The 27,569-nt window shown below is 46.3% G+C and overlaps 1 long non-coding RNA gene across 1 annotated transcript in view; it reads left to right on the top strand.

The window, feature by feature from the left end:
- The window catches only part of LOC134956698 (uncharacterized), a 55,832-nt gene that overhangs the window by 24,248 nt on the left and 4,015 nt on the right, over positions 1–27,569 (top strand). The window contains exons 2-5 of the long non-coding RNA XR_010186101.1: positions 5,678–5,713; positions 17,806–17,857; positions 23,502–23,537; positions 25,851–25,902. This is a non-coding gene — a long non-coding RNA (uncharacterized LOC134956698). The remainder of the gene's footprint in view (positions 1–5,677; positions 5,714–17,805; positions 17,858–23,501; positions 23,538–25,850; positions 25,903–27,569) is intronic.

Raw genomic sequence — 27,569 nt, 5'->3', positions numbered from 1 at the left:
GCCGCAGATTCGGCATACAGGACTGGGTCCTGGTGACCACGGATGCCAGCCTTCGAGGCTGGGGGGCAGTCACACAGGGAAGAAACTTCCAAGGACTATGGTCAAGTCAGGAGACTTCCCTACACATAAATATTCTGGAATTGAGGGCCATTTACAATGCCCTAAGTCAGGCAAGACCCCTGCTTCAAAACCAGCCGGTACTGATCCAGTCAGACAACATCACGGCAGTCGCCCATGTAAACCGACAGGGCGGCACAAGAAGCAGGATGGCGATGGCAGAAGCCACAAGGATTCTCCGATGGGCGGAAAATCACGTGTTAGCACTGTCAGCAGTGTTCATTCCGGGAGTGGACAACTGGGAAGCAGACTTCCTCAGCAGGCACGACCTCCACCCGGGAGAGTGGGGACTTCATCCAGAAGTCTTCCAACTGATTGTAAACCGTTGGGAAAGGCCACAGGTGGACATGATGGCGTCCCGCCTAAACAAAAAGCTAGAAAGATATTGCGCCAGGTCGAGAGACCCTCAGGCAATAGCTGTGGACGCTCTAGTGACACCGTGGGTGTACCGGTCGGTTTATGTGTTCCCTACTCTTCCTCTCATACCCAAACATAATACCCTTTTTGGTGGTAACCGGGTTAATGTCAGAAATGTGCAATACATTTTTCATTGCAGTAATCATGCATCGGATGGCCCTTGTGGACTGTACATTTGTCTCATCCTCATCTACACTGGAGTCAGACTCTGTGTCGACATCTGTGTCTGCCATCTGAGCTAGCGGGCGTTTATGAGCCCCTGATGGCCTCTGAGATGCCAGGGCAGGCGCGGGCTGAGATGCCGGCTGTCCCAAGGCTGCTGCGTCATCGAACCTTTTATGTAAGGAGTTGACACTGTCGGTTAATACCTTCCACATATACATCCACTCCGGTGTCGGCCCCGTCGGGGGCGACACCACACTTATCGGCTCCTGCTCCGCCTCCACGTAACCCTCCTCATCAAACATGTCGACACAGCCGTACCGACACACCGCACACACACAGGGAATGCTCTGACTGAGGACAGGACCCCACAAAAGTCCTTTGGGGAGACAGAGAGAGAGTATGCCAGCACACACCACAGCGCTATATAACACAGGGATTTACACTAAAAAGAGTGATTTTTTCCCAATAGCTGCTTATAATCACATTTGCGCCTAAATTTATGTGCCCTCCCTCTCTTTTTTACCCTTGTTGTATTGGATACTGCAGGGGAGAGCCTGGGGAGCGTCCTTCCAGCGGAGCTGTGAAGAGAAAATAAGATTTTACTCACCGGTAAATCTATTTCTCGTAGTCCGTAGTGGATGCTGGGACTCCGTAAGGACCATGGGGAATAGCGGCTCCGCAGGAGACTGGGCACAACTAAAGAAAGCTTTAGGACTACCTGGTGTGCACTGGCTCCTCCCTCTATGACCCTCCTCCAGACCTCAGTTAGGATACTGTGCCCGGAAGAGCTGACACAATAAGGAAGGATTTTGAATCCCGGGTAAGACTCATACCAGCCACACCAATCACACCGTATAACTTGTGATACTATACCCAGTTAACAGTATGAAATATAACGGAGCCTCTCAACAGATGGCTCAACAATAACCCTTTAGTTAAACAATAACTATATACAAGTATTGCAGACAATCTGCACTTGGGATGGGCGCCCAGCATCCACTACGGACTACGAGAAATAGATTTACCGGTGAGTAAAATCTTATTTTCTCTGACGTCCTAGTGGATGCTGGGAACTCCGTAAGGACCATGGGGATTATACCAAAGCTCCCAAACGGGCGGGAGAGTGCGGATGACTCTGCAGCACCGAATGAGAGAACTCAAGGTCCTCCTCAGCCAGGGTATCAAATTTGTAGAATTTAGCAAACGTGTTTGCCCCTGACTAAGTTACAGCTCGGCAAAGTTGTAAAGCCGAGACCCCTCGGGCAGCCGCCCAAGATGAGCCCACTTTCCTTGTGGAATGGGCTTTTACTGATTTAGGATGCGGCAATCCAGCCGCAGAATGCGCCAGCTGAATTGTGCTACAAATCCAGCGAGCAATAGTCTGCTCAGAAGCAGGAGCACCTAGTTTGTTGGGTGCATACAGGATAAAAAGCGAGTCAGTTTTCCTGACTCCAGCCGTCCTGGAAACATAAATTTTCAAGGCCCTGACTACGTCCAGTAACTTGGAATCTTCCAAGCCCCTAGTAGCCGCAGGCACTACAATATGTTGGTTCAAGTGAAAAGCTGATACTACCTTAGGGAGAAACTGGGGACGAGTCCTCAATTCTGCCCTATCCATATGGAAAATCAGATAAGGGCTTTTACATGACAAAGCCGCCAATTCTGACACACTCCTGGCCGAAGCCAAGGCCAATAACATGACCACTTTTCACTTGAGATATTTCAGATCCACAGTTTTAAGTGGCTCAAACCAATGTGATTTCAGGAAACTCAACACCACCGTGAGATCCCAAGGTGCCACAGGAGGCACAAAAGGGGCTGAATATGTAGCACTCCCTTTACAAATGTCTGAACTTCAGGCAGTGAAGCCAGTTCTTTCTGGAAGAAAATCGACAGAGCCGAAATCTGGACCTTAATGGAACCCAATTTTAGGCCCATAGTCACTCCCGACTGTAGGAAGTGCAGAAAACGACCTAGCTGAAATTCCTCTGTAGGGGCCTTCCTGACCTCACACCACGCAACATATTTTCGCCAAATACGGTGATAATGGTTTGCGGTTACTTCTTTCCTGGCTTTTATCAGCGTAGGAATGACTTCCTCCGGAATGCCCTTTTCCTTTAGGATCCGGAATTCAACCGCCATGCCGTCAAACGCAGCCGCGGTAAGTCTTGGAACAGACAGGGACCCTTCTGTAGCAGATCCTGTCTGAGCGGTAGAGGCCATGGGTCCTCTGATATCATTTCTTGAAGTTCTGGGTACCAAGCTCTTCTTGGCCAATCCGGAACCACGAGTATCGTTCTTACTCCTCGCCTTCTTATTATTCTCAGTACCTTTGGTATGAGAGGCAGAGGAGGGAACACATAAACCGACTGGTACACCCACGGTGTCACTAGAGCGTCCACAGCTATCGCCTGAGGGTCCCTTGACCTGGCGCAATATCTCTTTAGCTTTTTGTTGAGGCGGGACGCCATCATGTCCACCTGTGGCCTTTCCCAACGGTTTACCAACAGTTTGAAGACTTCTGGATGAAGTCCCCACTCTCCCGGGTGTAGGTCGTGTCTGCTGAGGAAGTCTGCTTCCCAGTTGTCCACTCCCGGAATGAACACTGCTGACAGTGCTAAGACGTGATTTTCCGCCCATCGGAGAATCCTTGTGGCTTCTGCCACGCCATCCTGCTTCTTGTGCCGCCCTGTCGGTTTACATGGCGACTGCCGTGATGTTGTCTGATTGGATCAGTACCGGCTGGTTTTGAAGCAGGGGTCTTGCCTGACTTAGGGCATTGTAAATGGCCCTCAGTTCCAGAATATTTATGTGTAGGGACGACTCCTGACTTGACCAAAGTCCTTGGAATTTTTTTTATTTTTTTTCCCCTGTGTGACTGCCCCCCAGCCTCGAAGGCTGGCATCCGTGGTCACCAGGACCCAGTCCTGTATGCCGAATCTGCGGCCCTCTAGAAGATGAGCACTCTGCAGCCACCACAGCATAGACACCCTGGTCCTTGGAGACAGGGTTATCAGCCGATGCATCTGAAGATGCGATCCCGACCACTTGTCCAAGAGGTCCCACTGAAAAGTTCTTGCATGGAACCTGCCGAATGGAATTGCTTCGTAGGAAGCTACCATTTTTCCCAGGACTCGCGTGCAGTGATGCACCGACACCTGTTTTGGTTTCAGGAGGCCTCTGACTAGAGATGACAGCCCCTTGGCTTTCTCCTGCGGGAGAAACACTTTTTTCTGTTCTGTGTCCAGAACCATCCCCAGGAACAGTAGGTGCGTCGTAGGAACCAGCTGCGACTTTGGAATATTCAGAATCCAGCCGTGCTGTTGTAGCACTTCCCGAGATAGTGCTACTCTGACAAACAACTGCTCCCTGGACCTCGCCTTTATAAGGAGATTGTCCAAGTACTGGATAATTCTTTCGGCCATTACCTTGGTAAATACCCTCGGTGCCGGGGACAGACCAACGGCAACGTCTGGAATTGGTAATGACAATCCTGTACCACAATTTTGAGGTACTCCTGGTGAGGAGGGTAAATAGGGACATGCAGGTAAGCATCCTTGATGTCCAGTGATACCCTGAAATTCTCCAGGCTTGCAATAATCGCCCTGAGCGTTTCCATTTTGAACTTGAACCTTCGTATATAAGTGTTCAAGGATTTCAATTTTAGAATGGGTCTCACCGAACCGTCTGGTTTCGGTACCACAACATTTTTGGAATAGTAACCCCGGCCTTGTTGAAGGAGGGGTACCTTGATTTCACCTGCTGGAAGTACAGCTTGTGAATTGCCGCCATTACTAACTCCCTATCTCCGAGGGCAGCAAGCAAGGCTGATGTGAGGTAACGGCGAGGGGGAGTCGCCTCGAATTCCAGCTTGTATCCCTGTGATACTACTTGCAGAACCCAGTGATTCACCTGTGGGCAAGCCCACTGGTCCCTGAAGTTCCCGAGACGCGCCCCCACCGCACCTGTCTGTGGAGCCCCAGCGTCATGCTGTGGACTCAGAGGAAGCGGGGGAAGATTTTGATCCTGGGAACTGGCTGTCTGTGCAGCTTTTTCCTTCTTCCCTTGTGCAGAAAAGAAGCGCCTTTGGCCCCCTATCTTTTCTGAAGCCGAAAGGACTGTACCTGATAATACAGTGCTTTCTTAGGGTGTGAGGAAACCTGAGGTAGAAATTTTTCTTCCCAGCTGTTGCTGTGGATACGAGGTCCCAGAGACCATCCCCAAACAATTCCTCACCCTTATAAGGCAGAATCTCCATGTGCCTTTTAAAGTCGGCATCTCTAATACCCTCCTGGCAGAATGGACCTTGCATTAATTCTGGACGCCAGCCGGCAAATATCCCTCTGTGCATCCCTCATATATAAGACTACGTCTTTAATATGCTCTATGTTAGCACAATATACTCCATGTCTAGGGTATTAATATTATCTGACAGGGTATCAGACCCTGCTGCAGCAGCACTATTCATGCTGAGGCAATTGCAGGTCTCAGTATAATACCTGAGTGTGTATATACAGACTTCAGGATAGCCTCCTGCTTTTTATCAGCAGGCTCCTTCAAAGTGGCCGTATCCTAAGACGGCAGTGCCACCTTTTATGACAAACGTGTGAGCGCCTTATCCACCCTAGGGGATATCTCCCAACGTGACCTATCCTCTGGCGGGAAAGGGTACGCCAGCAGTAATTTTTTAGAAATTACCAGTTTCTTATCGGGGGAACCCACGCTTCTTCACACACTTCATTCACTCATCTGATGGGGGAACAAAACACCGGCTGCTTTTTCTCCCCAAACATAAAACCCCTTTTATGTGGTTGTAACCCCCTCTCTCACCACCCCGGGGTAATTATTACCTATGTGCCTCCACCCAAGCTGATTATTATAAGGCTCGCATGGGTAAGCCTTCCTCCTGTGTTGTATGTGTGTATGTATTAAAACCGTTACTCATTACCTCTTATTTGGTTCTTTTCTTCTCTTCCAGGTTTTCAAGATCAACGTCAAACCACAAATTATATCGGTAAGTATTGTAATTTAATCACAGAATCACACTATACAATGTATGAAATAGTGAATGGTGTTGTTAAATATACAGACCTTAATATGTACTATATTTATACATTACTACCACTACTATACATATCATTGTGCATGCAATACAAAAAACGTTCTTCCCGTATTAATTGAAACTGAGTTACCCGGGTACTCGTTAAAACTAATGTGCACAATAGGGGCCCATACCATATAGGAAAAAACATTTACTATATATAGAAGGACTTGGTGAACTGATGGTGGTCGTTGAATGTTTATGTTACCTTGAATAGGAATTAGTTAAGTCTTTGTTGATGATCCCTTTTGAAATTATATTCCAGTGTCAGAGGGTTAATTATCACTACTGTTCCTGGGATATTTTTGTGGGGTTAGTTAATGCTTAAGGATAGCTCAGTCCATGAAACAATATAGCATTAACTTCAACTAGTCACAGTATTTTGCTACTTATGTTTCTCTTTGGACAACATAAATTGTTATTTAACATCTCCAGCTGTCTCCTTCACTTAGCAAGATGAACATTGGTTACAGTAGCAAAATAATACTGCTACTCTGAATTCCTGCAGAATATAAGGCTTTAGTCTCTACATCAGCGTTGTCCCCATAATAGAGAAAATATGAATAATAGTTATATCATTCCATTGAGTAACACTAAGTAATGTCTCCTCTTTACTAAAAAGATCAGAATTATATTATCCCGTATAGGATTTTTTTAGTTATGGTACCAAGCCTTCCGTTTCAGTGCAAATTCTGATGGGACTCCCTTTTAGTTATTTAGTATGTGAAATGCAGTGAGTTATGGTAACACCAGTCCAACAAATATATCGTTCTTATGTATTGTCTATTTCCACTCTGATATATATATATACTCCCTGGAATTCATCCATAGTCATAGTATATTTATACGTCTGTCAATTAAAGTAATTCCTTATATATGACAGTTCTCCCTCGTTTCAGCTATTGCAGGGCTGTATTGACAGTTAACAGTATGAATAATTGCCATACACAGTTCAATCTACTTATTGGCCAGTATAGGAATATTTATAACTCTCCTATCTGCTTGACTTGTGACACCAGCCTATTATGCATCTCAGTTACTCTTCCGTGCTAATTCCTACTTATGGTTGAGTCTGGTAAATGAGAACTGGTGGCTGCATTAATGAAATCTCCTAAAGCAGAGTGTCAGCTGAAGTCTATGGGGCTCAGTGTATGTAGACTGCAGGGGGCAGTGTAGTTTTGGTTCACTTACACATCCCCATATGCTGCTGCTGCGGCAGGATGACGCTCCCCCGACTCCTCCCTAGCGAGGTGGTGCGCAATGAAGCTGGGTGGTCCCTATGTGGAAGGCAGGTGATCCAGTCATCTACGCCCAGCCAGGACCTCCATGGGGACGCCTCTTCCGTCCTCCCCTGCTCGAAGACCAATGATCCAGCCGGATCAGGAGGAGCCACCGCCTTCTCCTGCCTCTTCGAGCAGCGGGCCGCCTCCAGCAGTGTCACTTAATCTCTGCCTCCACTTCTCTCTCCCTGTAGGCTCTGGCGTGGGTAGCGCTACTCCGTCTCCGCGGCACCGCTGTATGTTTACAGCATACAGCTCTATTAGCGGCCCGCTAGAGATCTGAGCACGCACACTAGCCAGGGGAACAGCAACTCCCTCCGCAGCGCAGGTGAGCTCTCTATATACCCGTGGATAAAGGGACTCGCGCCGCACAGCCGTTCACTATTGGTCGCCCGTCCCTTGCCTCCGCCAACCATTGCCTCCTGTTGTCAACCGCTCGCGGTCAGCCCCTGAACCCTGCTCGTGGACAAACTCTTCCCGCCCTGCAGGTTGTCACTCCCGCAGCGCGAGGCCAACACCAAGGATCTATTTTGCCGCCTTTACTGCCCTGCAGACTATTGCTATCTCAACGTGTCACGAACCCACAGTGAAGTATACACAACCATTCATTATATTAACAAAAGTATGGCAGCAAAACACTACCACAATGGATAACATAAATACTCCAATTAATTACTACCAATATATACATACTGTTATGCACACCAGTGCCTGCAGGAATGTACTGGTGTTTGAACTGTTATGCAAAACAAATGGACTCACAGACAAACTGGGGAATATGACATAACGTACACAGAAGGTGATAGGGTAACAAAATACACACACAGTGAACAGAGAAGCCCAGAGGCTAAGGAACTGGGTATCTCCCTTGTATTAGAACTGCTCAGATGTAAAAAGCAAGATGTTGTGTTTTAATACGTAGAGAACCCGAAATGCTGTTGCTAAGGGCAACAGCAAAACCCTAAAGGGTTACCAACGGGTGTGGCAGTAAACTCCTTGGTCAGAGATGGAATGATAGACACAAGGAGAGCCTCCACAATCCTGATTCTCACTTGCAGTGCACAGGTTTAAGCTTACTGCCACTAAACTGACCCCTGACACCTAGCACAGTGAGACAGGATTAGACAGGCAAGTGTTAGAATACAGCCGCAAACTTGCTAAGTTCACAGAGTAATAACAGAACCCCAGCAAGCTAAACGACTGACTCCAGTCTTACTGCTAGGTCTGGATTGGCAGAGTGTAATACCAAATCCCCAGGCCTATTTGCAGTAAGCAACAAACAAATACAAAGCTACACAGTACTGGCTAACTTTCATGAACTGACTAACCAACAGAGATTCAGCAGCATCTGCTTACCCTGAAAAGAGGCCTTATAAAGCAGGTGCTGTCCACGCCCCACTCAGACCTCACAGACTGTGAGCACAAAAACCAGCACCGGATCCCCTGCCGTGCACAGAGCCTATAACCACTGCACAGCAAAAGACCCGAACCGGAGTATCAGCTGCGCTCAGGTTACTCCACTATCACTTGACTCCCGGTTGCCATGACGACGTGGCAGCACAGGGCAGGAGACCCTAACAGTACCCCCCCTCTGACGAGGGGTCAAAGAACCCCTACCACCGGGTTTATCGGGGAACTGCGAGAAGAAAGAGCGTATCAGTCTGGGGGCATGAAGATCACAACTGCGCACCCACGACCGCTCCTCCGGGCCATACCCCTTCCAGTGCACCAAAAATGACAGCCGACCCCGAACCACCTTGGAGTCAAGAATCCTTTCAACAACAAACTCCCTCTGGCCACGTATCAGAAGAGGGGAAGGTCTTCCACTGGAAGAAGGATTACTAATCGCCCGTTTTAAAAGGGAACAATGAAATGTTTTATTGATACCCAAAGAACGGGGCAGATCTAACTGAAATGCCACCGGATTGATAACCCTGGTGATCTTATAAGGGCCGATGAACCGGGGCCCTAACTTATGAGATGGCTGTCTCAACTTCAAATTCTTGGTAGACAACCAGACGAAGTCTCCTAATTTGAAGCTGCAGGGTCTTTTCCGCTTATCAAAAACCCTTTTGGTCACTAATGACACAGACACAAGGGCTTTCTTCACTTTCCGCCAAATACCTCTAAGGACCGAAACCACAGAGGAACCACCAGGCGTGGAGTCCAGGGGGTCAAAAGAATTGGCCTTAGGATGATGCCCATACACACAAAGGAAGGGAGAGATCCCTGTAGCAGAGTGAGCCGCGTTGTTATAGGCAAACTCCGCCATGGACAGATGAGCAACCCAGTCAGTCTGACACTTGGAGACATAACACCTGAGGAACTGCTCCAAGGACTGGTTCACCCTTTCAGTCTGCCCATTAGACTGCGGATGGTAGCCTGACGACAAGCTGACAGAAATCTGGAGATCGGAACAAAATGCCCTCCAGAATTTGGCCACAAACTGGGATCCGCGGTCAGAGACCACATCAAGTGGCAACCCGTGGAGACGCACAACATGCAGCATAAATAATTCAGACAGGCGTCTGGCTGATGGCAGCCCAACCAGTGGAACGAAGTGCGCCATCTTCGAAAACCTGTCAACGACAACCCAGATGGCTGTCATCCCCGAGGATTTGGGCAAGTCCACCACAAAATCCATTGAAATGTGGGTCCATGGCTTAGATGGGATAGAGAGTGGATGTAATGGGCCAACAGGAACCCCTCTAGGAGTCTTATTTCGGGCACAGATGTCACATGCCCGAACCCACTGATCCACATCCTTAGCCACCGAGGGCCACCACACCGCCCTAGATAGCAACTCCCGAGTTCTGGCAATACCCGGGTGACCTGCCGACTTCTTGGCATGGAATTCCAGGAACACTCGCTGTCTTAACCTAGGAGGCACAAACAAAAGACCTACCGGAAGGTCTGGAGGAGCCTGCTCCTGTGCTCTAAGGACTAATGATAAGAGGTCCTGGGTAATGCCCACTTTAATACATGATGGGGAAACAATGGGCAACGGCTCCTCGGTGGTCTCCTGGATTGGAGCAAAACTCCGCGAGAGCGCATCAGCCTTGATGTTTTTTGACCCAGGGCGATATGTTATCAAAAAATTAAAGCGAGCAAAAAACAAAGCCCATCGTGCCTGCCTGGCATTGAGACGCTTCGCTGACTCTAAATATGCCAGATTCTTATGGTCAGTGAGAATTGAGACCACAAACTTAGCCCCCTCAAGCCAGTGTCTCCACTCCTCGAGTGCATCCTTAATAGCCAACAATTCCCGGTTACCCACGTCATAATTCATCTCGGCAGGCGAAAATTTACGGGAAAAGTAAGCACAGGGATGAAGGCGATTATCAGACACTCCCATCTGAGAAAGCACTGCCCCAATACCCATCTCAGAGGCATCCACCTCCACCACAAAAGGACGCTCTGGATCTGGGTGTCGCAGCACCTTGGCCGAAACAAATGCCCTTTTGAGACGGGCAAAAGCCGCTTTAGCCTCACAAGACCAGTGAGCAACATCCGCCCCTTTCTTAGTGAGTGCCACCAAGGGCGCCACTATAGACGAAAATCCAGCGATAAATCGTCTATAAAAATTCGCAAAGCCCAGGAAACGCTGAAGCGCCTTCAAACTAGTGGGCTGCACCCAATCCAGGACTGCCTGTACCTTGGAACCCTCCATTTGGAAACCTTCTGGGGAGATAATATATCCTAGAAATGCGATTTGCTGAACTTCAAATTCGCACTTCTCCAGCTTCGCCCCAAGCCGGTGGTCTCTGAGTTTCTGGAGGACTAAGCGTACATGCTTCCGATGTTCCTCCAGGGAATGGGAGAAGATTAGGATGTCATCAGTACCCCAACTAAGAATCTCCCCAGAGACCCAGTCAAATTGAGGATTGTGGGCCCTTAACCAGGGTAACCCCAACACCAATGGGGCAAAAGTACAGACAGTCACATAAAAGGACAACTCCTCAGAGTGTGTGGCTCCAATAAACAAAGAAATCTGGCTAGTGCAAGAGGTAATTTTACCTTGGGATAATGGTTCCCCGTTTAACCCACAAATCTCAATTTCCGATGCCAAGGGTACTAAGGGAACAGAGTGTTTTAGGGCGAATTGGCGGTCCTTAAAAACCCCGTCGGCCCCACTGTCCACAAAGGCCTCAGTCTTGACAGTTTGACCGAGGATCTTCAAGGTCACCGGAATGATAAAAGTCTTCTTGGGAAATTCTGACTTCTGGCCTGACAGGATATTTCCCATCACCCTCAGGCCCTGAAGTTTTCCGGCTTTTCTGGGCATGATACTACCACATGACCTTTATTCCCACAGTACAAACACAACCCCTGCTGTCTCCTCCGCGTCTTCTCACGCGAGGAGAGGCGGGTAGCCCCAATCTGCATAGGCTCCTCAGAAAATTCCTCAGAGTCTGAGGTTCCCTTGGGAAGGAAGGAAATCTCAGTCTCCCTTTCAAGCCTACGCTCTCTCAGCCGTCTATCCACCCGGATGGATAACTGCATGAGCTGATCCAAGCTATCAGGCAAGGGATATTGTACCAGTTGGTCCTTTATCTGGTTAGAAAGACCTCTACGGTACTGGTGTCTCAGGGCTGGGTCATTCCACTGGGTATCATGGGCCAACCTCCGAAACTCCGTACAGTAAACCTCAACTGGCCTTCGCCCTTGCTTAAGGATCGAAATCTGAGCCTCGGCTGAGGCCGTCTTGTCAGGGTCATCATACAACATGCCCAGTGCCGTAAAAAAAGCATCAACACTTTTAAGCGACGGACAGTCAGGCTGCAACCCATATGCCCAGACCTGTGGGTCTCCTTGTAGCAAGGAAATCACTATGCCCACCCGCTGAATCTCCGACCCAGAAGACTGAGGCCTAAGCCGGAAGTATAGCTTGCAGCTCTCCTTGAAACAAAAGAACTGCGAGCGATCTCCAGAAAAACGATCCGGGAGATTTACTTTCGGCTCCTTAACCCCTGCAGGTGCTGCTGCTGCGGGAGCTCCGCCAGCAGCCTGGGAGGTGTGCATTTTAATGGACAAATCATTAAATTGCCGAGTCAGGACCTGCACCTGATCGACCACCTGTTGCAACGTATTTTGAGGGGTATGCTCCATATTCCCACAAAATTTCAACAGGAGTATTAGGCTGCTGAATATGTTATGCACACCAGTGCCTGCAGGAATGTACTGGTGTTTGAACTGTTATGCAAAACAAATGGACTCACAGACAAACTGGGGAATATGACATAACGTACACAGAAGGTGATAGGGTAACAAAATACACACACAGTGAACAGAGAAGCCCAGAGGCTAAGGAACTGGGTATCTCCCTTGTATTAGAACTGCTCAGATGTAAAAAGCAAGATGTTGTGTTTTAATACGTAGAGAACCCGAAATGCTGTTGCTAAGGGCAACAGCAAAACCCTAAAGGGTTACCAACGGGTGTGGCAGTAAACTCCTTGGTCAGAGATGGAATGATAGACACAAGGAGAGCCTCCACAATCCTGATTCTCACTTGCAGTGCACAGGTTTAAGCTTACTGCCACTAAACTGACCCCTGACACCTAGCACAGTGAGACAGGATTAGACAGGCAAGTGTTAGAATACAGCCGCAAACTTGCTAAGTTCACAGAGTAATAACAGAACCCCAGCAAGCTAAACGACTGACTCCAGTCTTACTGCTAGGTCTGGATTGGCAGAGTGTAATACCAAATCCCCAGGCCTATTTGCAGTAAGCAACAAACAAATACAAAGCTACACAGTACTGGCTAACTTTCATGAACTGACTAACCAACAGAGATTCAGCAGCATCTGCTTACCCTGAAAAGAGGCCTTATAAAGCAGGTGCTGTCCACGCCCCACTCAGACCTCACAGACTGTGAGCACAAAAACCAGCACCGGATCCCCTGCCGTGCACAGAGCCTATAACCACTGCACAGCAAAAGACCCGAACCGGAGTATCAGCTGCGCTCAGGTTACTCCACTAGCACTTGACTCCCGGTTGCCATGACGACGTGGCAGCACAGGGCAGGAGACCCTAACAGTACCCCCCCTCTGACGAGGGGTCAAAGAACCCCTACCACCGGGTTTATCGGGGAACTGCGAGAAGAAAGAGCGTATCAGTCTGGGGGCATGAAGATCACAACTGCGCACCCACGACCGCTCCTCCGGGCCATACCCCTTCCAGTGCACCAAAAATGACAGCCGACCCCGAACCACCTTGGAGTCAAGAATCCTTTCAACAACAAACTCCCTCTGGCCACGTATCAGAAGAGGGGAAGGTCTTCCACTGGAAGAAGGATTACTAATCGCCCGTTTTAAAAGGGAACAATGAAATGTTTTATTGATACCCAAAGAACGGGGCAGATCTAACTGAAATGCCACCGGATTGATAACCCTGGTGATCTTATAAGGGCCGATGAACCGGGGCCCTAACTTATGAGATGGCTGTCTCAACTTCAAATTCTTGGTAGACAACCAGACGAAGTCTCCTAATTTGAAGCTGCAGGGTCTTTTCCGCTTATCAAAAACCCTTTTGGTCACTAATGACACAGACACAAGGGCTTTCTTCACTTTCCGCCAAATACCTCTAAGGACCGAAACCACAGAGGAACCACCAGGCGTGGAGTCCAGGGGGTCAAAAGAATTGGCCTTAGGATGATGCCCATACACACAAAGGAAGGGAGAGATCCCTGTAGCAGAGTGAGCCGCGTTGTTATAGGCAAACTCCGCCATGGACAGATGAGCAACCCAGTCAGTCTGACACTTGGAGACATAACACCTGAGGAACTGCTCCAAGGACTGGTTCACCCTTTCAGTCTGCCCATTAGACTGCGGATGGTAGCCTGACGACAAGCTGACAGAAATCTGGAGATCGGAACAAAATGCCCTCCAGAATTTGGCCACAAACTGGGATCCGCGGTCAGAGACCACATCAAGTGGCAACCCGTGGAGACGCACAACATGCAGCATAAATAATTCAGACAGGCGTCTGGCTGATGGCAGCCCAACCAGTGGAACGAAGTGCGCCATCTTCGAAAACCTGTCAACGACAACCCAGATGGCTGTCATCCCCGAGGATTTGGGCAAGTCCACCACAAAATCCATTGAAATGTGGGTCCATGGCTTAGATGGGATAGAGAGTGGATGTAATGGGCCAACAGGAACCCCTCTAGGAGTCTTATTTCGGGCACAGATGTCACATGCCCGAACCCACTGATCCACATCCTTAGCCACCGAGGGCCACCACACCGCCCTAGATAGCAACTCCCGAGTTCTGGCAATACCCGGGTGACCTGCCGACTTCTTGGCATGGAATTCCAGGAACACTCGCTGTCTTAACCTAGGAGGCACAAACAAAAGACCTACCGGAAGGTCTGGAGGAGCCTGCTCCTGTGCTCTAAGGACTAATGATAAGAGGTCCTGGGTAATGCCCACTTTAATACATGATGGGGAAACAATGGGCAACGCTCCTCGGTGGTCTCCTGGATTGGAGCAAAACTCCGCGAGAGCGCATCAGCCTTGATGTTTTTTGACCCAGGGCGATATGTTATCAAAAAATTAAAGCGAGCAAAAAACAAAGCCCATCGTGCCTGCCTGGCATTGAGACGCTTCGCTGACTCTAAATATGCCAGATTCTTATGGTCAGTGAGAATTGAGACCACAAACTTAGCCCCCTCAAGCCAGTGTCTCCACTCCTCGAGTGCATCCTTAATAGCCAACAATTCCCGGTTACCCACGTCATAATTCATCTCGGCAGGCGAAAATTTACGGGAAAAGTAAGCACAGGGATGAAGGCGATTATCAGACACTCCCATCTGAGAAAGCACTGCCCCAATACCCATCTCAGAGGCATCCACCTCCACCACAAAAGGACGCTCTGGATCTGGGTGTCGCAGCACCTTGGCCGAAACAAATGCCCTTTTGAGACGGGCAAAAGCCGCTTTAGCCTCACAAGACCAGTGAGCAACATCCGCCCCTTTCTTAGTGAGTGCCACCAAGGGCGCCACTATAGACGAAAATCCAGCGATAAATCGTCTATAAAAATTCGCAAAGCCCAGGAAACGCTGAAGCGCCTTCAAACTAGTGGGCTGCACCCAATCCAGGACTGCCTGTACCTTGGAACCCTCCATTTGGAAACCTTCTGGGGAGATAATATATCCTAGAAATGCGATTTGCTGAACTTCAAATTCGCACTTCTCCAGCTTCGCCCCAAGCCGGTGGTCTCTGAGTTTCTGGAGGACTAAGCGTACATGCTTCCGATGTTCCTCCAGGGAATGGGAGAAGATTAGGATGTCATCAGTACCCCAACTAAGAATCTCCCCAGAGACCCAGTCAAATTGAGGATTGTGGGCCCTTAACCAGGGTAACCCCAACACCAATGGGGCAAAAGTACAGACAGTCACATAAAAGGACAACTCCTCAGAGTGTGTGGCTCCAATAAACAAAGAAATCTGGCTAGTGCAAGAGGTAATTTTACCTTGGGATAATGGTTCCCCGTTTAACCCACAAATCTCAATTTCCGATGCCAAGGGTACTAAGGGAACAGAGTGTTTTAGGGCGAATTGGCGGTCCTTAAAAACCCCGTCGGCCCCACTGTCCACAAAGGCCTCAGTCTTGACAGTTTGACCGAGGATCTTCAAGGTCACCGGAATGATAAAAGTCTTCTTGGGAAATTCTGACTTCTGGCCTGACAGGATATTTCCCATCACCCTCAGGCCCTGAAGTTTTCCGGCTTTTCTGGGCATGATACTACCACATGACCTTTATTCCCACAGTACAAACACAACCCCTGCTGTCTCCTCCGCGTCTTCTCACGCGAGGAGAGGCGGGTAGCCCCAATCTGCATAGGCTCCTCAGAAAATTCCTCAGAGTCTGAGGTTCCCTTGGGAAGGAAGGAAATCTCAGTCTCCCTTTCAAGCCTACGCTCTCTCAGCCGTCTATCCACCCGGATGGATAACTGCATGAGCTGATCCAAGCTATCAGGCAAGGGATATTGTACCAGTTGGTCCTTTATCTGGTTAGAAAGACCTCTACGGTACTGGTGTCTCAGGGCTGGGTCATTCCACTGGGTATCATGGGCCAACCTCCGAAACTCCGTACAGTAAACCTCAACTGGCCTTCGCCCTTGCTTAAGGATCGAAATCTGAGCCTCGGCTGAGGCCGTCTTGTCAGGGTCATCATACAACATGCCCAGTGCCGTAAAAAAAGCATCAACACTTTTAAGCGACGGACAGTCAGGCTGCAACCCATATGCCCAGACCTGTGGGTCTCCTTGTAGCAAGGAAATCACTATGCCCACCCGCTGAATCTCCGACCCAGAAGACTGAGGCCTAAGCCGGAAGTATAGCTTGCAGCTCTCCTTGAAACAAAAGAACTGCGAGCGATCTCCAGAAAAACGATCCGGGAGATTTACTTTCGGCTCCTTAACCCCTGCAGGTGCTGCTGCTGCGGGAGCTCCGCCAGCAGCCTGGGAGGTGTGCATTTTAATGGACAAATCATTAAATTGCCGAGTCAGGACCTGCACCTGATCGACCACCTGTTGCAACGTATTTTGAGGGGTATGCTCCATATTCCCACAAAATTTCAACAGGAGTATTAGGCTGCTGAATATGTTATGCACACCAGTGCCTGCAGGAATGTACTGGTGTTTGAACTGTTATGCAAAACAAATGGACTCACAGACAAACTGGGGAATATGACATAACGTACACAGAAGGTGATAGGGTAACAAAATACACACACAGTGAACAGAGAAGCCCAGAGGCTAAGGAACTGGGTATCTCCCTTGTATTAGAACTGCTCAGATGTAAAAAGCAAGATGTTGTGTTTTAATACGTAGAGAACCCGAAATGCTGTTGCTAAGGGCAACAGCAAAACCCTAAAGGGTTACCAACGGGTGTGGCAGTAAACTCCTTGGTCAGAGATGGAATGATAGACACAAGGAGAGCCTCCACAATCCTGATTCTCACTTGCAGTGCACAGGTTTAAGCTTACTGCCACTAAACTGACCCCTGACACCTAGCACAGTGAGACAGGATTAGACAGGCAAGTGTTAGAATACAGCCGCAAACTTGCTAAGTTCACAGAGTAATAACAGAACCCCAGCAAGCTAAACGACTGACTCCAGTCTTACTGCTAGGTCTGGATTGGCAGAGTGTAATACCAAATCCCCAGGCCTATTTGCAGTAAGCAACAAACAAATACAAAGCTACACAGTACTGGCTAACTTTCATGAACTGACTAACCAACAGAGATTCAGCAGCATCTGCTTACCCTGAAAAGAGGCCTTATAAAGCAGGTGCTGTCCACGCCCCACTCAGACCTCACAGACTGTGAGCACAAAAACCAGCACCGGATCCCCTGCCGTGCACAGAGCCTATAACCACTGCACAGCAAAAAACCCGAACCGGAGTATCAGCTGCGCTCAGGTTACTCCACTAGCACTTGTCTCCCGGTTGCCATGACGACGTGGCAGCACAGGGCAGGAGACCCTAACACATACACATATATATCTATTAATTATATAGTTTTACTCCTATTAATTGTATTGTGCATTTCCCCTACCACAAACTGCTTATATGAATCTAAGTCTTATGGAATTTTACATGGACAACACATTCTTTATATTAATAACAATAAATACATATTAATTTAATGCTAAACAATTATTAATATATATTAGTCATGTTACACTCTCCCCCTGGTGATCTACATATCTCTCTTTCCCAGTTTGTCAGATCACCAAATATTCTCCCCTTTCCAGTACCCGAAGTAGGGCCAGGTAAGTACTATACTTGGGTGAATTATTTGAGGTAAATATGTAGGTTTACCTAATTCCGGATATGTTAATATTAAAGGAGGTCTTCGTTCCCTGGATGTCCTATAGCTAGGCCCATTATCCTTACCAGTATCTAAGATCCTAGATTCACTACCAAGATCCATACTTGGATTAACTTCAGTGTCACCTATACCCACTTCTGATATGACTCCCCAATCGGAGTCTAACCCACTTTCTTCGTTATTAGTATTAACAGATATATTATTCTCCTTTTCCATAGAGCTGTTATCAAACATCCCAGGTGTGTTACAATCAGATAACAAGGGAATAGAGTTATCAGTACTGTTATCATAATAAAAATATCCTGGGCCTGGTTCCCTGTCCTCAGTATCCCCATTAGATCCTGCTGTAATGTCTGGAGATTGGCATTGACCTGGAGAAGATCTTAACCTATTACTATCTTTCCAACTACATCTTGAGGGTGGCTCATTTTCAACATAGTCAGGGAGACGAAGATTTTGTGAGATGGGCAAAAGATGCTGTCGGTGGTATGTAAGAACTGTTCCCTCCCCCGACTCTAACCTTAGTTTATAAACTGGTATGTTAGGTAATTTTTCAATTACCACATATGGATCGGGTTTCCATCGATAAGCTAATTTTTGTCGTCGGGGAAGTCCTAATTGCTGCACTAGGACTCGATCTCCTATTTCTAGAATATTCTCTTTTACTCTCATGTCATATCTTTTCTTGTTTGCTATCCCAGCTTTCCTAGCCGTTTCTTGAGCTAACTCATGAGCATATGTTAGCTCTTTCCGTAAATTGTTGATATATTGAGAATGAGTTTGTCCCTTTGCATCTCTGGATGGCAGTCCTAGAGAAACATCTATGGGCAGTCGGGCTTCACGCCCAAACATCAATTCATATGGGGAGTACCCAGTAGATTCATTCTTAGTGCAATTATAGGCATGCACCAGATGGCATATTCTTCTATTCCACTTTGTTTTGCACATGGGTCCCAAAGTGCCCATCATGTCAAGTAGGGTACGATTAAAACGTTCTGGCTGAGGATTACCCTGCGGATGGTAAGGAGTAGTTCGGGATTTTTTAAACCCGCAGCACAGACAAAGCTCCTTTATAATTTTCCCTTCGAAATCCCGCCCCTGGTCGGAGTGCAATCGAGCTGGTAAACCATAGTGAACAAAGAACCGCTCCCATAGAGTTTTGGCTACTGTAACAGCTTTTTGATCAGGAGTAACATAAGCCTGGGCATAACGAGTGAAATGATCCGTTACTACAAGTATGTTACATTCCTTCTCTGGTGATGTTTCCAATGATAAATAATCAATGCATACTAGATCCATGGGACCATGGCTCTGAAGATTAATAAGAGAAGCGGACTTAGTGGGAAGAGTTTTCCTCAAAATACAACTACCACAGGTCTTACAGTAATTCTCAATATCCTGCTCCATTAAGGGCCAGTAAAACCGGTCATTTATCAACCCCGTTGTCTTGTCTACTCCAAGATGGCCATGCTGATCATGTAATGCATTTAAAATAGTTTCTCTATAACACTGTGGAGTAACTAATTGTAATTTGGCCTTCCCATTGTATTTAACTGATTCACGATACAGTATTCCATTCCTCAGAGTCAATTGCTTTATTTGCCGCATCAATAACGTAGATGCGTGTGTCAGAGAACTCAAACCATCACATTCAGCATAACCAGACTCAATATAGAGTATGACAACGGAAATATCCGGATCATTCCTTTGATCAATTCGGATTTGTTCCTGACTTATGTGTCTCAAACCCCCTAATTCTAAGTGGCTTAACCAGCAATAGGCCAGAGGTAAAGCCTTATCAGACGCTCCAAGAGCACTAATACATTCCCCCCTTTCCGCCATTACACATGAGATGCTCAGGCACAATCCCTTAATGGAAATTGCAGGAACTTCAATCCATTCAGATTTATCTAGTTCATTTGCGATTCTAGATAATCTAGACAAAGAGTCGGCGTCTATGTTATTGATGCCTGGGCGATATCTTATCTTGAAATCATAGATAGACAAGGCAGCTAACCACCTGTGCCCTGTGGCATCTAATTTAGCCGTGGTAAGTACATAGGTCAGGGGGTTATTGTCAGTGAATACCTCAAAACTCGCTCCATACAGATACTCATGAAATCTATCAGCCACAGCCCATTTAAGAGCAAGGAATTCCAATTTATGTACAGGATATCTCCTCTCACTATTGGATAATCCCCGACTGATATACGATACAGGTTGTAACTTTCCTTCATGAGTTTGGTAAAGCACTGCACCTAAACCATCAAAGGACGCATCCACATGTAATGTATAAGGCAGAGTGGGATCCACATAGGCCAATACAGGAGCATTAGTAAGACTCCATTTTAACTTGAGGAAAGCCTCTTCACACTTCTGTGTCCATCTAATACCAAACTCTTCATACGGTTTAAAATATCCTTTTTTTTTTTTAGATGAGGTTGCAGTTGTGGTTTTAGCAACTGGCGGATACCCCTTTGTCAAATCAGTGAGAGGGCGACATATTATAGAATAATAGGGCACAAATCGGCGATAGTACCCACAAAATCCGAGGAAAGATCTTAACTCCTTTAATTTTGTGGGTCTTGGCCAATCATTCACCGCTTCAACTTTCGTTGGATCGGTAGAAATACCCTGTCGACTTACCACATGTCCCAAATAAGTCACAGAGGGCAGACAGAACTTGCATTTGTCCACAGAAAGTTTAAAACCTTTCTGTAATAATCTATCCAGTACCCTGAGCAGACGGTGGTTATGTTCCTGCAGAGAGGAACCGAAAACGATAATATCATCAAGATAAACTAATACCTCACGATAATTCATATCACCCACCGTCTGCTCCATGGTTCTCTCAAAAGTGGCCGGGGCACCCTTGATTCCTTGGGGCATCTTCAAAAATTCAAAGAAACCCAAAGGACAAATAAAAGCAGTCTTTTCTCTATCCTGGTGACTCATAGGTATTTGGTAATACTCACTCCGCAGATCCAACACTGTGAACCACTGACTCCCCTGTAAACAGTCCAATGCCTCCTCTATCCTAGGAACTGTGTACTGATCGGGCACAGTGCGTTGGTTAAGTGTGCGATAATCAATACACATTCTAATTTTGCCATGCTTTTTACGGGCCACTACGATAGGGGATGCATATGGACTTTCAGAGTGTTGAATAACCTCTGTTTCCAAGAGAGTCTGAAGATGCTGTCTGACATCATCGAAATCTGCAGGAGCAAGTCTGCGTGACCTTTCCCTAAAAGGAGTCTCATCAGTCAGCTTTATACAGTGTTCCACACCTTTTGCTTTTCCTAAATCCCATTCCCCAAGAGAGAAAACATGCTTTCGTTTCATCAATTCCTCACATAAAATATTTTGTTCTACCAACCCAATGTCACTCCCCTGGAAACATGTGGTTAAGTCTTCTATGGACAGACCCTGAGCCAGTGAGGAATCTCTGTGCTCAGACTCACCGTCCCTGTATTTCTCATGGCAAGTCGCCATAGTAATGGCTGTCGCTTCCCTACACCCTTTTAAACACCAATCACTGAGGACCCTAAATAAATGAGCATTAGTCCCAATGATCACTGGCATTACAGTTTTATCACCTGGGGATTCTGGGCATACCAGAGCAATTAGAGGTAATGGCTCCGACACACCCATAAATTCCTCAGGAAACTCTATGTTGACTACCACATAACCTAAATAAGGGTATTTCTGTTCACTCAATCCCCAAATTACCAGTCCTTCCAGGGGCATGATAGGGACATCAGAGAGATAATGTCTATACCAATGCTCGAATATAATGGACACCTGGGACCCACTATCCAACAACACAGGACATGGATGTCCATTTAATTTAACTACCACACGTGGAGCGGGTCCTATCATACCATCCGGAATAGAACTACTCCACTGGGCACTCCCCATTGAATCTACATCTAATTTCTGGGAGACGGCGAGGGGCCCGCCAATCTCCCACCATCGTTTCCCTGATGAGAGGAATTATTTGACTGAACGTTAGTTCCCACTTCATTCATTCCCCAGTCTATAGAACATTCCACTGCTCTATGTCCTAACTGTCCACATCGGAAACACCCTCTGCTTATAAAATTTCCACCTCTCCTAAAATTTCCCCTGCTACTGTTAAACCCCCTAGTGGAATTGCTGGAAGTAAGGCTGGAGGGTACCACCCTTTGATTCAACGCAAGAATAAGCTGGTCTATTTTCTTATTTTGTTCCACTACCAAGGTAACTAACTTATCTTCCCTCAACCCTGGAGCCTCAGGGGAGGGTACCACCACTTTGACAGCTTTGGCATGAGTCTTTTCCCTATTAGCTATTAAAGCTTCTTCCTGTGTAATTTCCTTAATTAAATCATTAAGGGTGGGACTTCCTAATAATAAAGTTGTACAACGCAACCGCTGAGCTACAGGGTCAGTTGTTAATGCTCCCCTAATTAATTGTTTCAAGCGGCTACTATCCACTTCAGCGGGAGCTAACCCTCCTTTATCGACGATTTTATGAATTAACTTATCAAGTCTATATACATACTGGGACAACTTTTCTCCTGTCTCCTGATAAGTATGATGGAATCTGGCAACCAAATCACCTACGTCCTCCAATGTCCCATATGTGTATTCTAAGGCCTGAAAGTAGTCAGCCACAGCAGCTCCTGGGTTACTTTTCCTAGTGGCTTGAATAATTCCCATAGCGGGTCCCCGTAAACTCTCTACTATCCTTTGTTTCTTTATATGATCGGGGCAGTGCCACTCTTCAGACTGCTGTATCGCTGCCTCCCTCCAGGCCTCATAAGGTTCCTCGCCAGTAGGCACAGGAAGTATCCCTGAAAAAAGCCGTAATCGCCTGTAACTACCCTCATAGTGCCACCTTTCCAATTGATGTACTACTTTATCAGCTATGACCTCTAATTGGTTACCTAATTTTTCTTCAATGCCCTGTGTTTGACTACCTTCTCCCACAGCTGCAGAGGGATCTCCACTAGCCGGATAAGACATGTCACCCACAATTACTGGTTCAGCAGCCCTTTCACTGCTATCCTTTTCAGGCCATATAATTATCCACCTACGTTCAGGGTTAGATCTCACAGCCACCACTTTGGGAAGCAATTCAGACTCTAAATCATGACTGGTAGTTATTAATACAGCACACATCTCTCCACTTTCCTTGAATTGTTTATCAGTAATCCTTGGTTGCTTCACCCCAAAGAGAAATAGCATCTCTGTCATAATGGTACCATCAGTGGTGTCTGTGAGGTCCCCCATCAATACAAAACTCCTTTCAGGAGTTACTCCCTTCCTCATACACCAGTCAAACACTTCACTCCTGGTATATTGTGACATTCTGGCTACTGTGCTTCCTTTACCCCTGAGTATCTTACAAAATTATCTCACGCGGTGCCTCCAAATGTAACCCCCTCTCTCACCACCCCGGGGTAATTATTACCTATGTGCCTCCACCCAAGCTGATTATTATAAGGCTCGCATGGGTAAGCCTTCCTCCTGTGTTGTATGTGTGTATGTATTAAAACCGTTACTCATTACCTCTTATTTGGTTCTTTTCTTCTCTTCCAGGTTTTCAAGATCAACGTCAAACCACAAATTATATCGGTAAGTATTGTAATTTAATCACAGAATCACACTATACAATGTATGAAATAGTGAATGGTGTTGTTAAATATACAGACCTTAATATGTACTATATTTATACATTACTACCACTACTATACATATCATTGTGCATGCAATACAAAAAACGTTCTTCCCGTATTAATTGAAACTGAGTTACCCGGGTACTCGTTAAAACTAATGTGCACAATAGGGGCCCATACCATATAGGAAAAAACATTTACTATATATAGAAGGACTTGGTGAACTGATGGTGGTCGTTGAATGTTTATGTTACCTTGAATAGGAATTAGTTAAGTCTTTGTTGATGATCCCTTTTGAAATTATATCCCAGTGTCAGAGGGTTAATTATCACTACTGTTCCTGGGATATTTTTGTGGGGTTAGTTAATGCTTAAGGATAGCTCAGTCCATGAAACAATATAGCATTAACTTCAACTAGTCACAGTATTTTGCTACTTATGTTTCTCTTTGGACAACATAAATTGTTATCTCTCTGGATACTTATTTAACATCTCCAGCTGTCTCCTTCACTTAGCAAGATGAACATTGGTTACAGTAGCAAAATAATACTGCTACTCTGAATTCCTGCAGAATATAAGGCTTTAGTCTCTACATCAGCGTTGTCCCCATAATAGAGAAAATATGAATAATAGTTATATCATTCCATTGAGTAACACTAAGTAATGTCTCCTCTTTACTAAAAAGATCAGAATTATATTATCCCGTATAGGATTTTTTTAGTTATGGTACCAAGCCTTCCGTTTCAGTGCAAATTCCGATGGGACTCCCTTTTAGTTATTTAGTATGTGAAATGCAGTGAGTTATGGTAACACCAGTCCAACAAATATATCGTTCTTATGTATTGTCTATTTCCACTCTGATATATATATATATATATATATACTCCCTGGAATTCATCCATAGTCATAGTATATTTATACGTCTGTCAATTAAAGTAATTCCTTATATATGACAGTTCTCCCTCGTTTCAGCTATTGCAGGGCTGTATTGACAGTTAACAGTATGAATAATTGCCATACACAGTTCAATCTACTTATTGGCCAGTATAGGAATATTTATAACTCTCCTATCTGCTTGACTTGTGACACCAGCCTATTATGCATCTCAGTTACTCTTCCGTGCTAATTCCTACTTATGGTTGAGTCTGGTAAATGAGAACTGGTGGCTGCATTAATGAAATCTCCTAAAGCAGAGTGTCAGCTGAAGTCTATGGGGCTCAGTGTATGTAGACTGCAGGGGGCAGTGTAGTTTTGGTTCACTTACACATCCCCATATGCTGCTGCTGCGGCAGGATGACGCTCCCCCGACTCCTCCCTAGCGAGGTGGTGCGCAATGAAGCTGGGTGGTCCCTATGTGGAAGGCAGGTGATCCAGTCATCTACGCCCAGCCAGGACCTCCATGGGGACGCCTCTTCCGTCCTCCCCTGCTCGAAGACCAATGATCCAGCCGGATCAGGAGGAGCCACCGCCTTCTCCTGCCTCTTCGAGCAGCGGGCCGCCTCCAGCAGTGTCACTTAATCTCTGCCTCCACTTCTCTCTCCCTGTAGGCTCTGGCGTGGGTAGCGCTACTCCGTCTCCGCGGCACCGCTGTATGTTTACAGCATACAGCTCTATTAGCGGCCCGCTAGAGATCTGAGCACGCACACTAGCCAGGGGAACAGCAACTCCCTCCGCAGCGCAGGTGAGCTCTCTATATACCCGTGGATAAAGGGACTCGCGCCGCACAGCCGTTCACTATTGGTCGCCCGTCCCTTGCCTCCGCCAACCATTGCCTCCTGTTGTCAACCGCTCGCGGTCAGCCCCTGAACCCTGCTCGTGGACAAACTCTTCCCGCCCTGCAGGTTGTCACTCCCGCAGCGCGAGGCCAACACCAAGGATCTATTTTGCCGCCTTTACTGCCCTGCAGACTATTGCTATCTCAACGTGTCACGAACCCACAGTGAAGTATACACAACCATTCATTATATTAACAAAAGTATGGCAGCAAAACACTACCACAATGGATAACATAAATACTCCAATTAATTACTACCAATATATACATACACATATATATCTATTAATTATATAGTTTTACTCCTATTAATTGTATTGTGCATTTCCCCTACCACAAACTGCTTATATGAATCTAAGTCTTATGGAATTTTACATGGACAACACATTCTTTATATTAATAACAATAAATACATATTAATTTAATGCTAAACAATTATTAATATATATTAGTCATGTTACACTCTCCCCCTGGTGATCTACATATCTCTCTTTCCCAGTTTGTCAGATCACCAAATATTCTCCCCTTTCCAGTACCCGAAGTAGGGCCAGGTAAGTACTATACTTGGGTGAATTATTTGAGGTAAATATGTAGGTTTACCTAATTCCGGATATGTTAATATTAAAGGAGGTCTTCGTTCCCTGGATGTCCTATAGCTAGGCTCATTATCCTTACCAGTATCTAAGATCCTAGATTCACTACCAAGATCCATACTTGGATTAACTTCAGTGTCACCTATACCCACTTCTGATATGACTCCCCAATCGGAGTCTAACCCACTTTCTTCGTTATTAGTATTAACAGATATATTATTCACCTTTTCCATAGAGCTGTTATCAAACATCCCAGGTGTGTTACAATCAGATAACAAGGGAATAGAGTTATCAGTACTGTTATCATAATAAAAATATCCTGGGCCTGGTTCCCTGTCCTCAGTATCCCCATTAGATCCTGCTGTAATGTCTGGAGATTGGCATTGACCTGGAGAAGATCTTAACCTATTACTATCTTTCCAACTACATCTTGAGGGTGGCTCATTTTCAACATAGTCAGGGAGACGAAGATTTTGTGAGATGGGCAAAAGATGCTGTCGGTGGTATGTAAGAACTGTTCCCTCCCCCGACTCTAACCTTAGTTTATAAACTGGTATGTTAGGTAATTTTTCAATTACCACATATGGATCGGGTTTCCATCGATAAGCTAATTTTTGTCGTCGGGGAAGTCCTAATTGCTGCACTAGGACTCGATCTCCTATTTCTAGAATATTCTCTTTTACTCTCATGTCATATCTTTTCTTGTTTGCTATCCCAGCTTTCCTAGCCGTTTCTTGAGCTAACTCATGAGCATATGTTAGCTCTTTCCGTAAATTGTTGATATATTGAGAATGAGTTTGTCCCTTTGCATCTCTGGATGGCAGTCCTAGAGAAACATCTATGGGCAGTCGGGCTTCACGCCCAAACATCAATTCATATGGGGAGTACCCAGTAGATTCATTCTTAGTGCAATTATAGGCATGCACCAGATGGCATATTCTTCTATTCCACTTTGTTTTGCACATGGGTCCCAAAGTGCCCATCATGTCAAGTAGGGTACGATTAAAACGTTCTGGCTGAGGATTACCCTGCGGATGGTAAGGAGTAGTTCGGGATTTTTTAATCCCGCAGCACAGACAAAGCTCCTTTATAATTTTCCCTTCGAAATCCCGCCCCTGGTCGGAGTGCAATCGAGCTGGTAAACCATAGTGAACAAAGAACCGCTCCCATAGAGTTTTGGCTACTGTAACAGCTTTTTGATCAGGAGTAACATAAGCCTGGGCATAACGAGTGAAATGATCCGTTACTACAAGTATGTTACATTCCTTCTCTGGTGATGTTTCCAATGATAAATAATCAATGCATACTAGATCCATGGGACCATGGCTCTGAAGATTAATAAGAGAAGCGGACTTAGTGGGAAGAGTTTTCCTCAAAATACAACTACCACAGGTCTTACAGTAATTCTCAATATCCTGCTCCATTAAGGGCCAGTAAAACCGGTCATTTATCAACCCCGTTGTCTTGTCTACTCCAAGATGGCCATGCTGATCATGTAATGCATTTAAAATAGTTTCTCTATAACACTGTGGAGTAACTAATTGTAATTTGGCCTTCCCATTGTATTTAACTGATTCACGATACAGTATTCCATTCCTCAGAGTCAATTGCTTTATTTGCCGCAT

The sequence above is a fragment of the Pseudophryne corroboree genome, chromosome 9, assembly GCF_028390025.1.
Source record: "Pseudophryne corroboree isolate aPseCor3 chromosome 9, aPseCor3.hap2, whole genome shotgun sequence".
In the NCBI taxonomy this organism is placed as follows: Eukaryota; Metazoa; Chordata; class Amphibia; order Anura; family Myobatrachidae; genus Pseudophryne; species Pseudophryne corroboree.
This window is presented reverse-complemented; position numbering and strand designations above follow the sequence as displayed.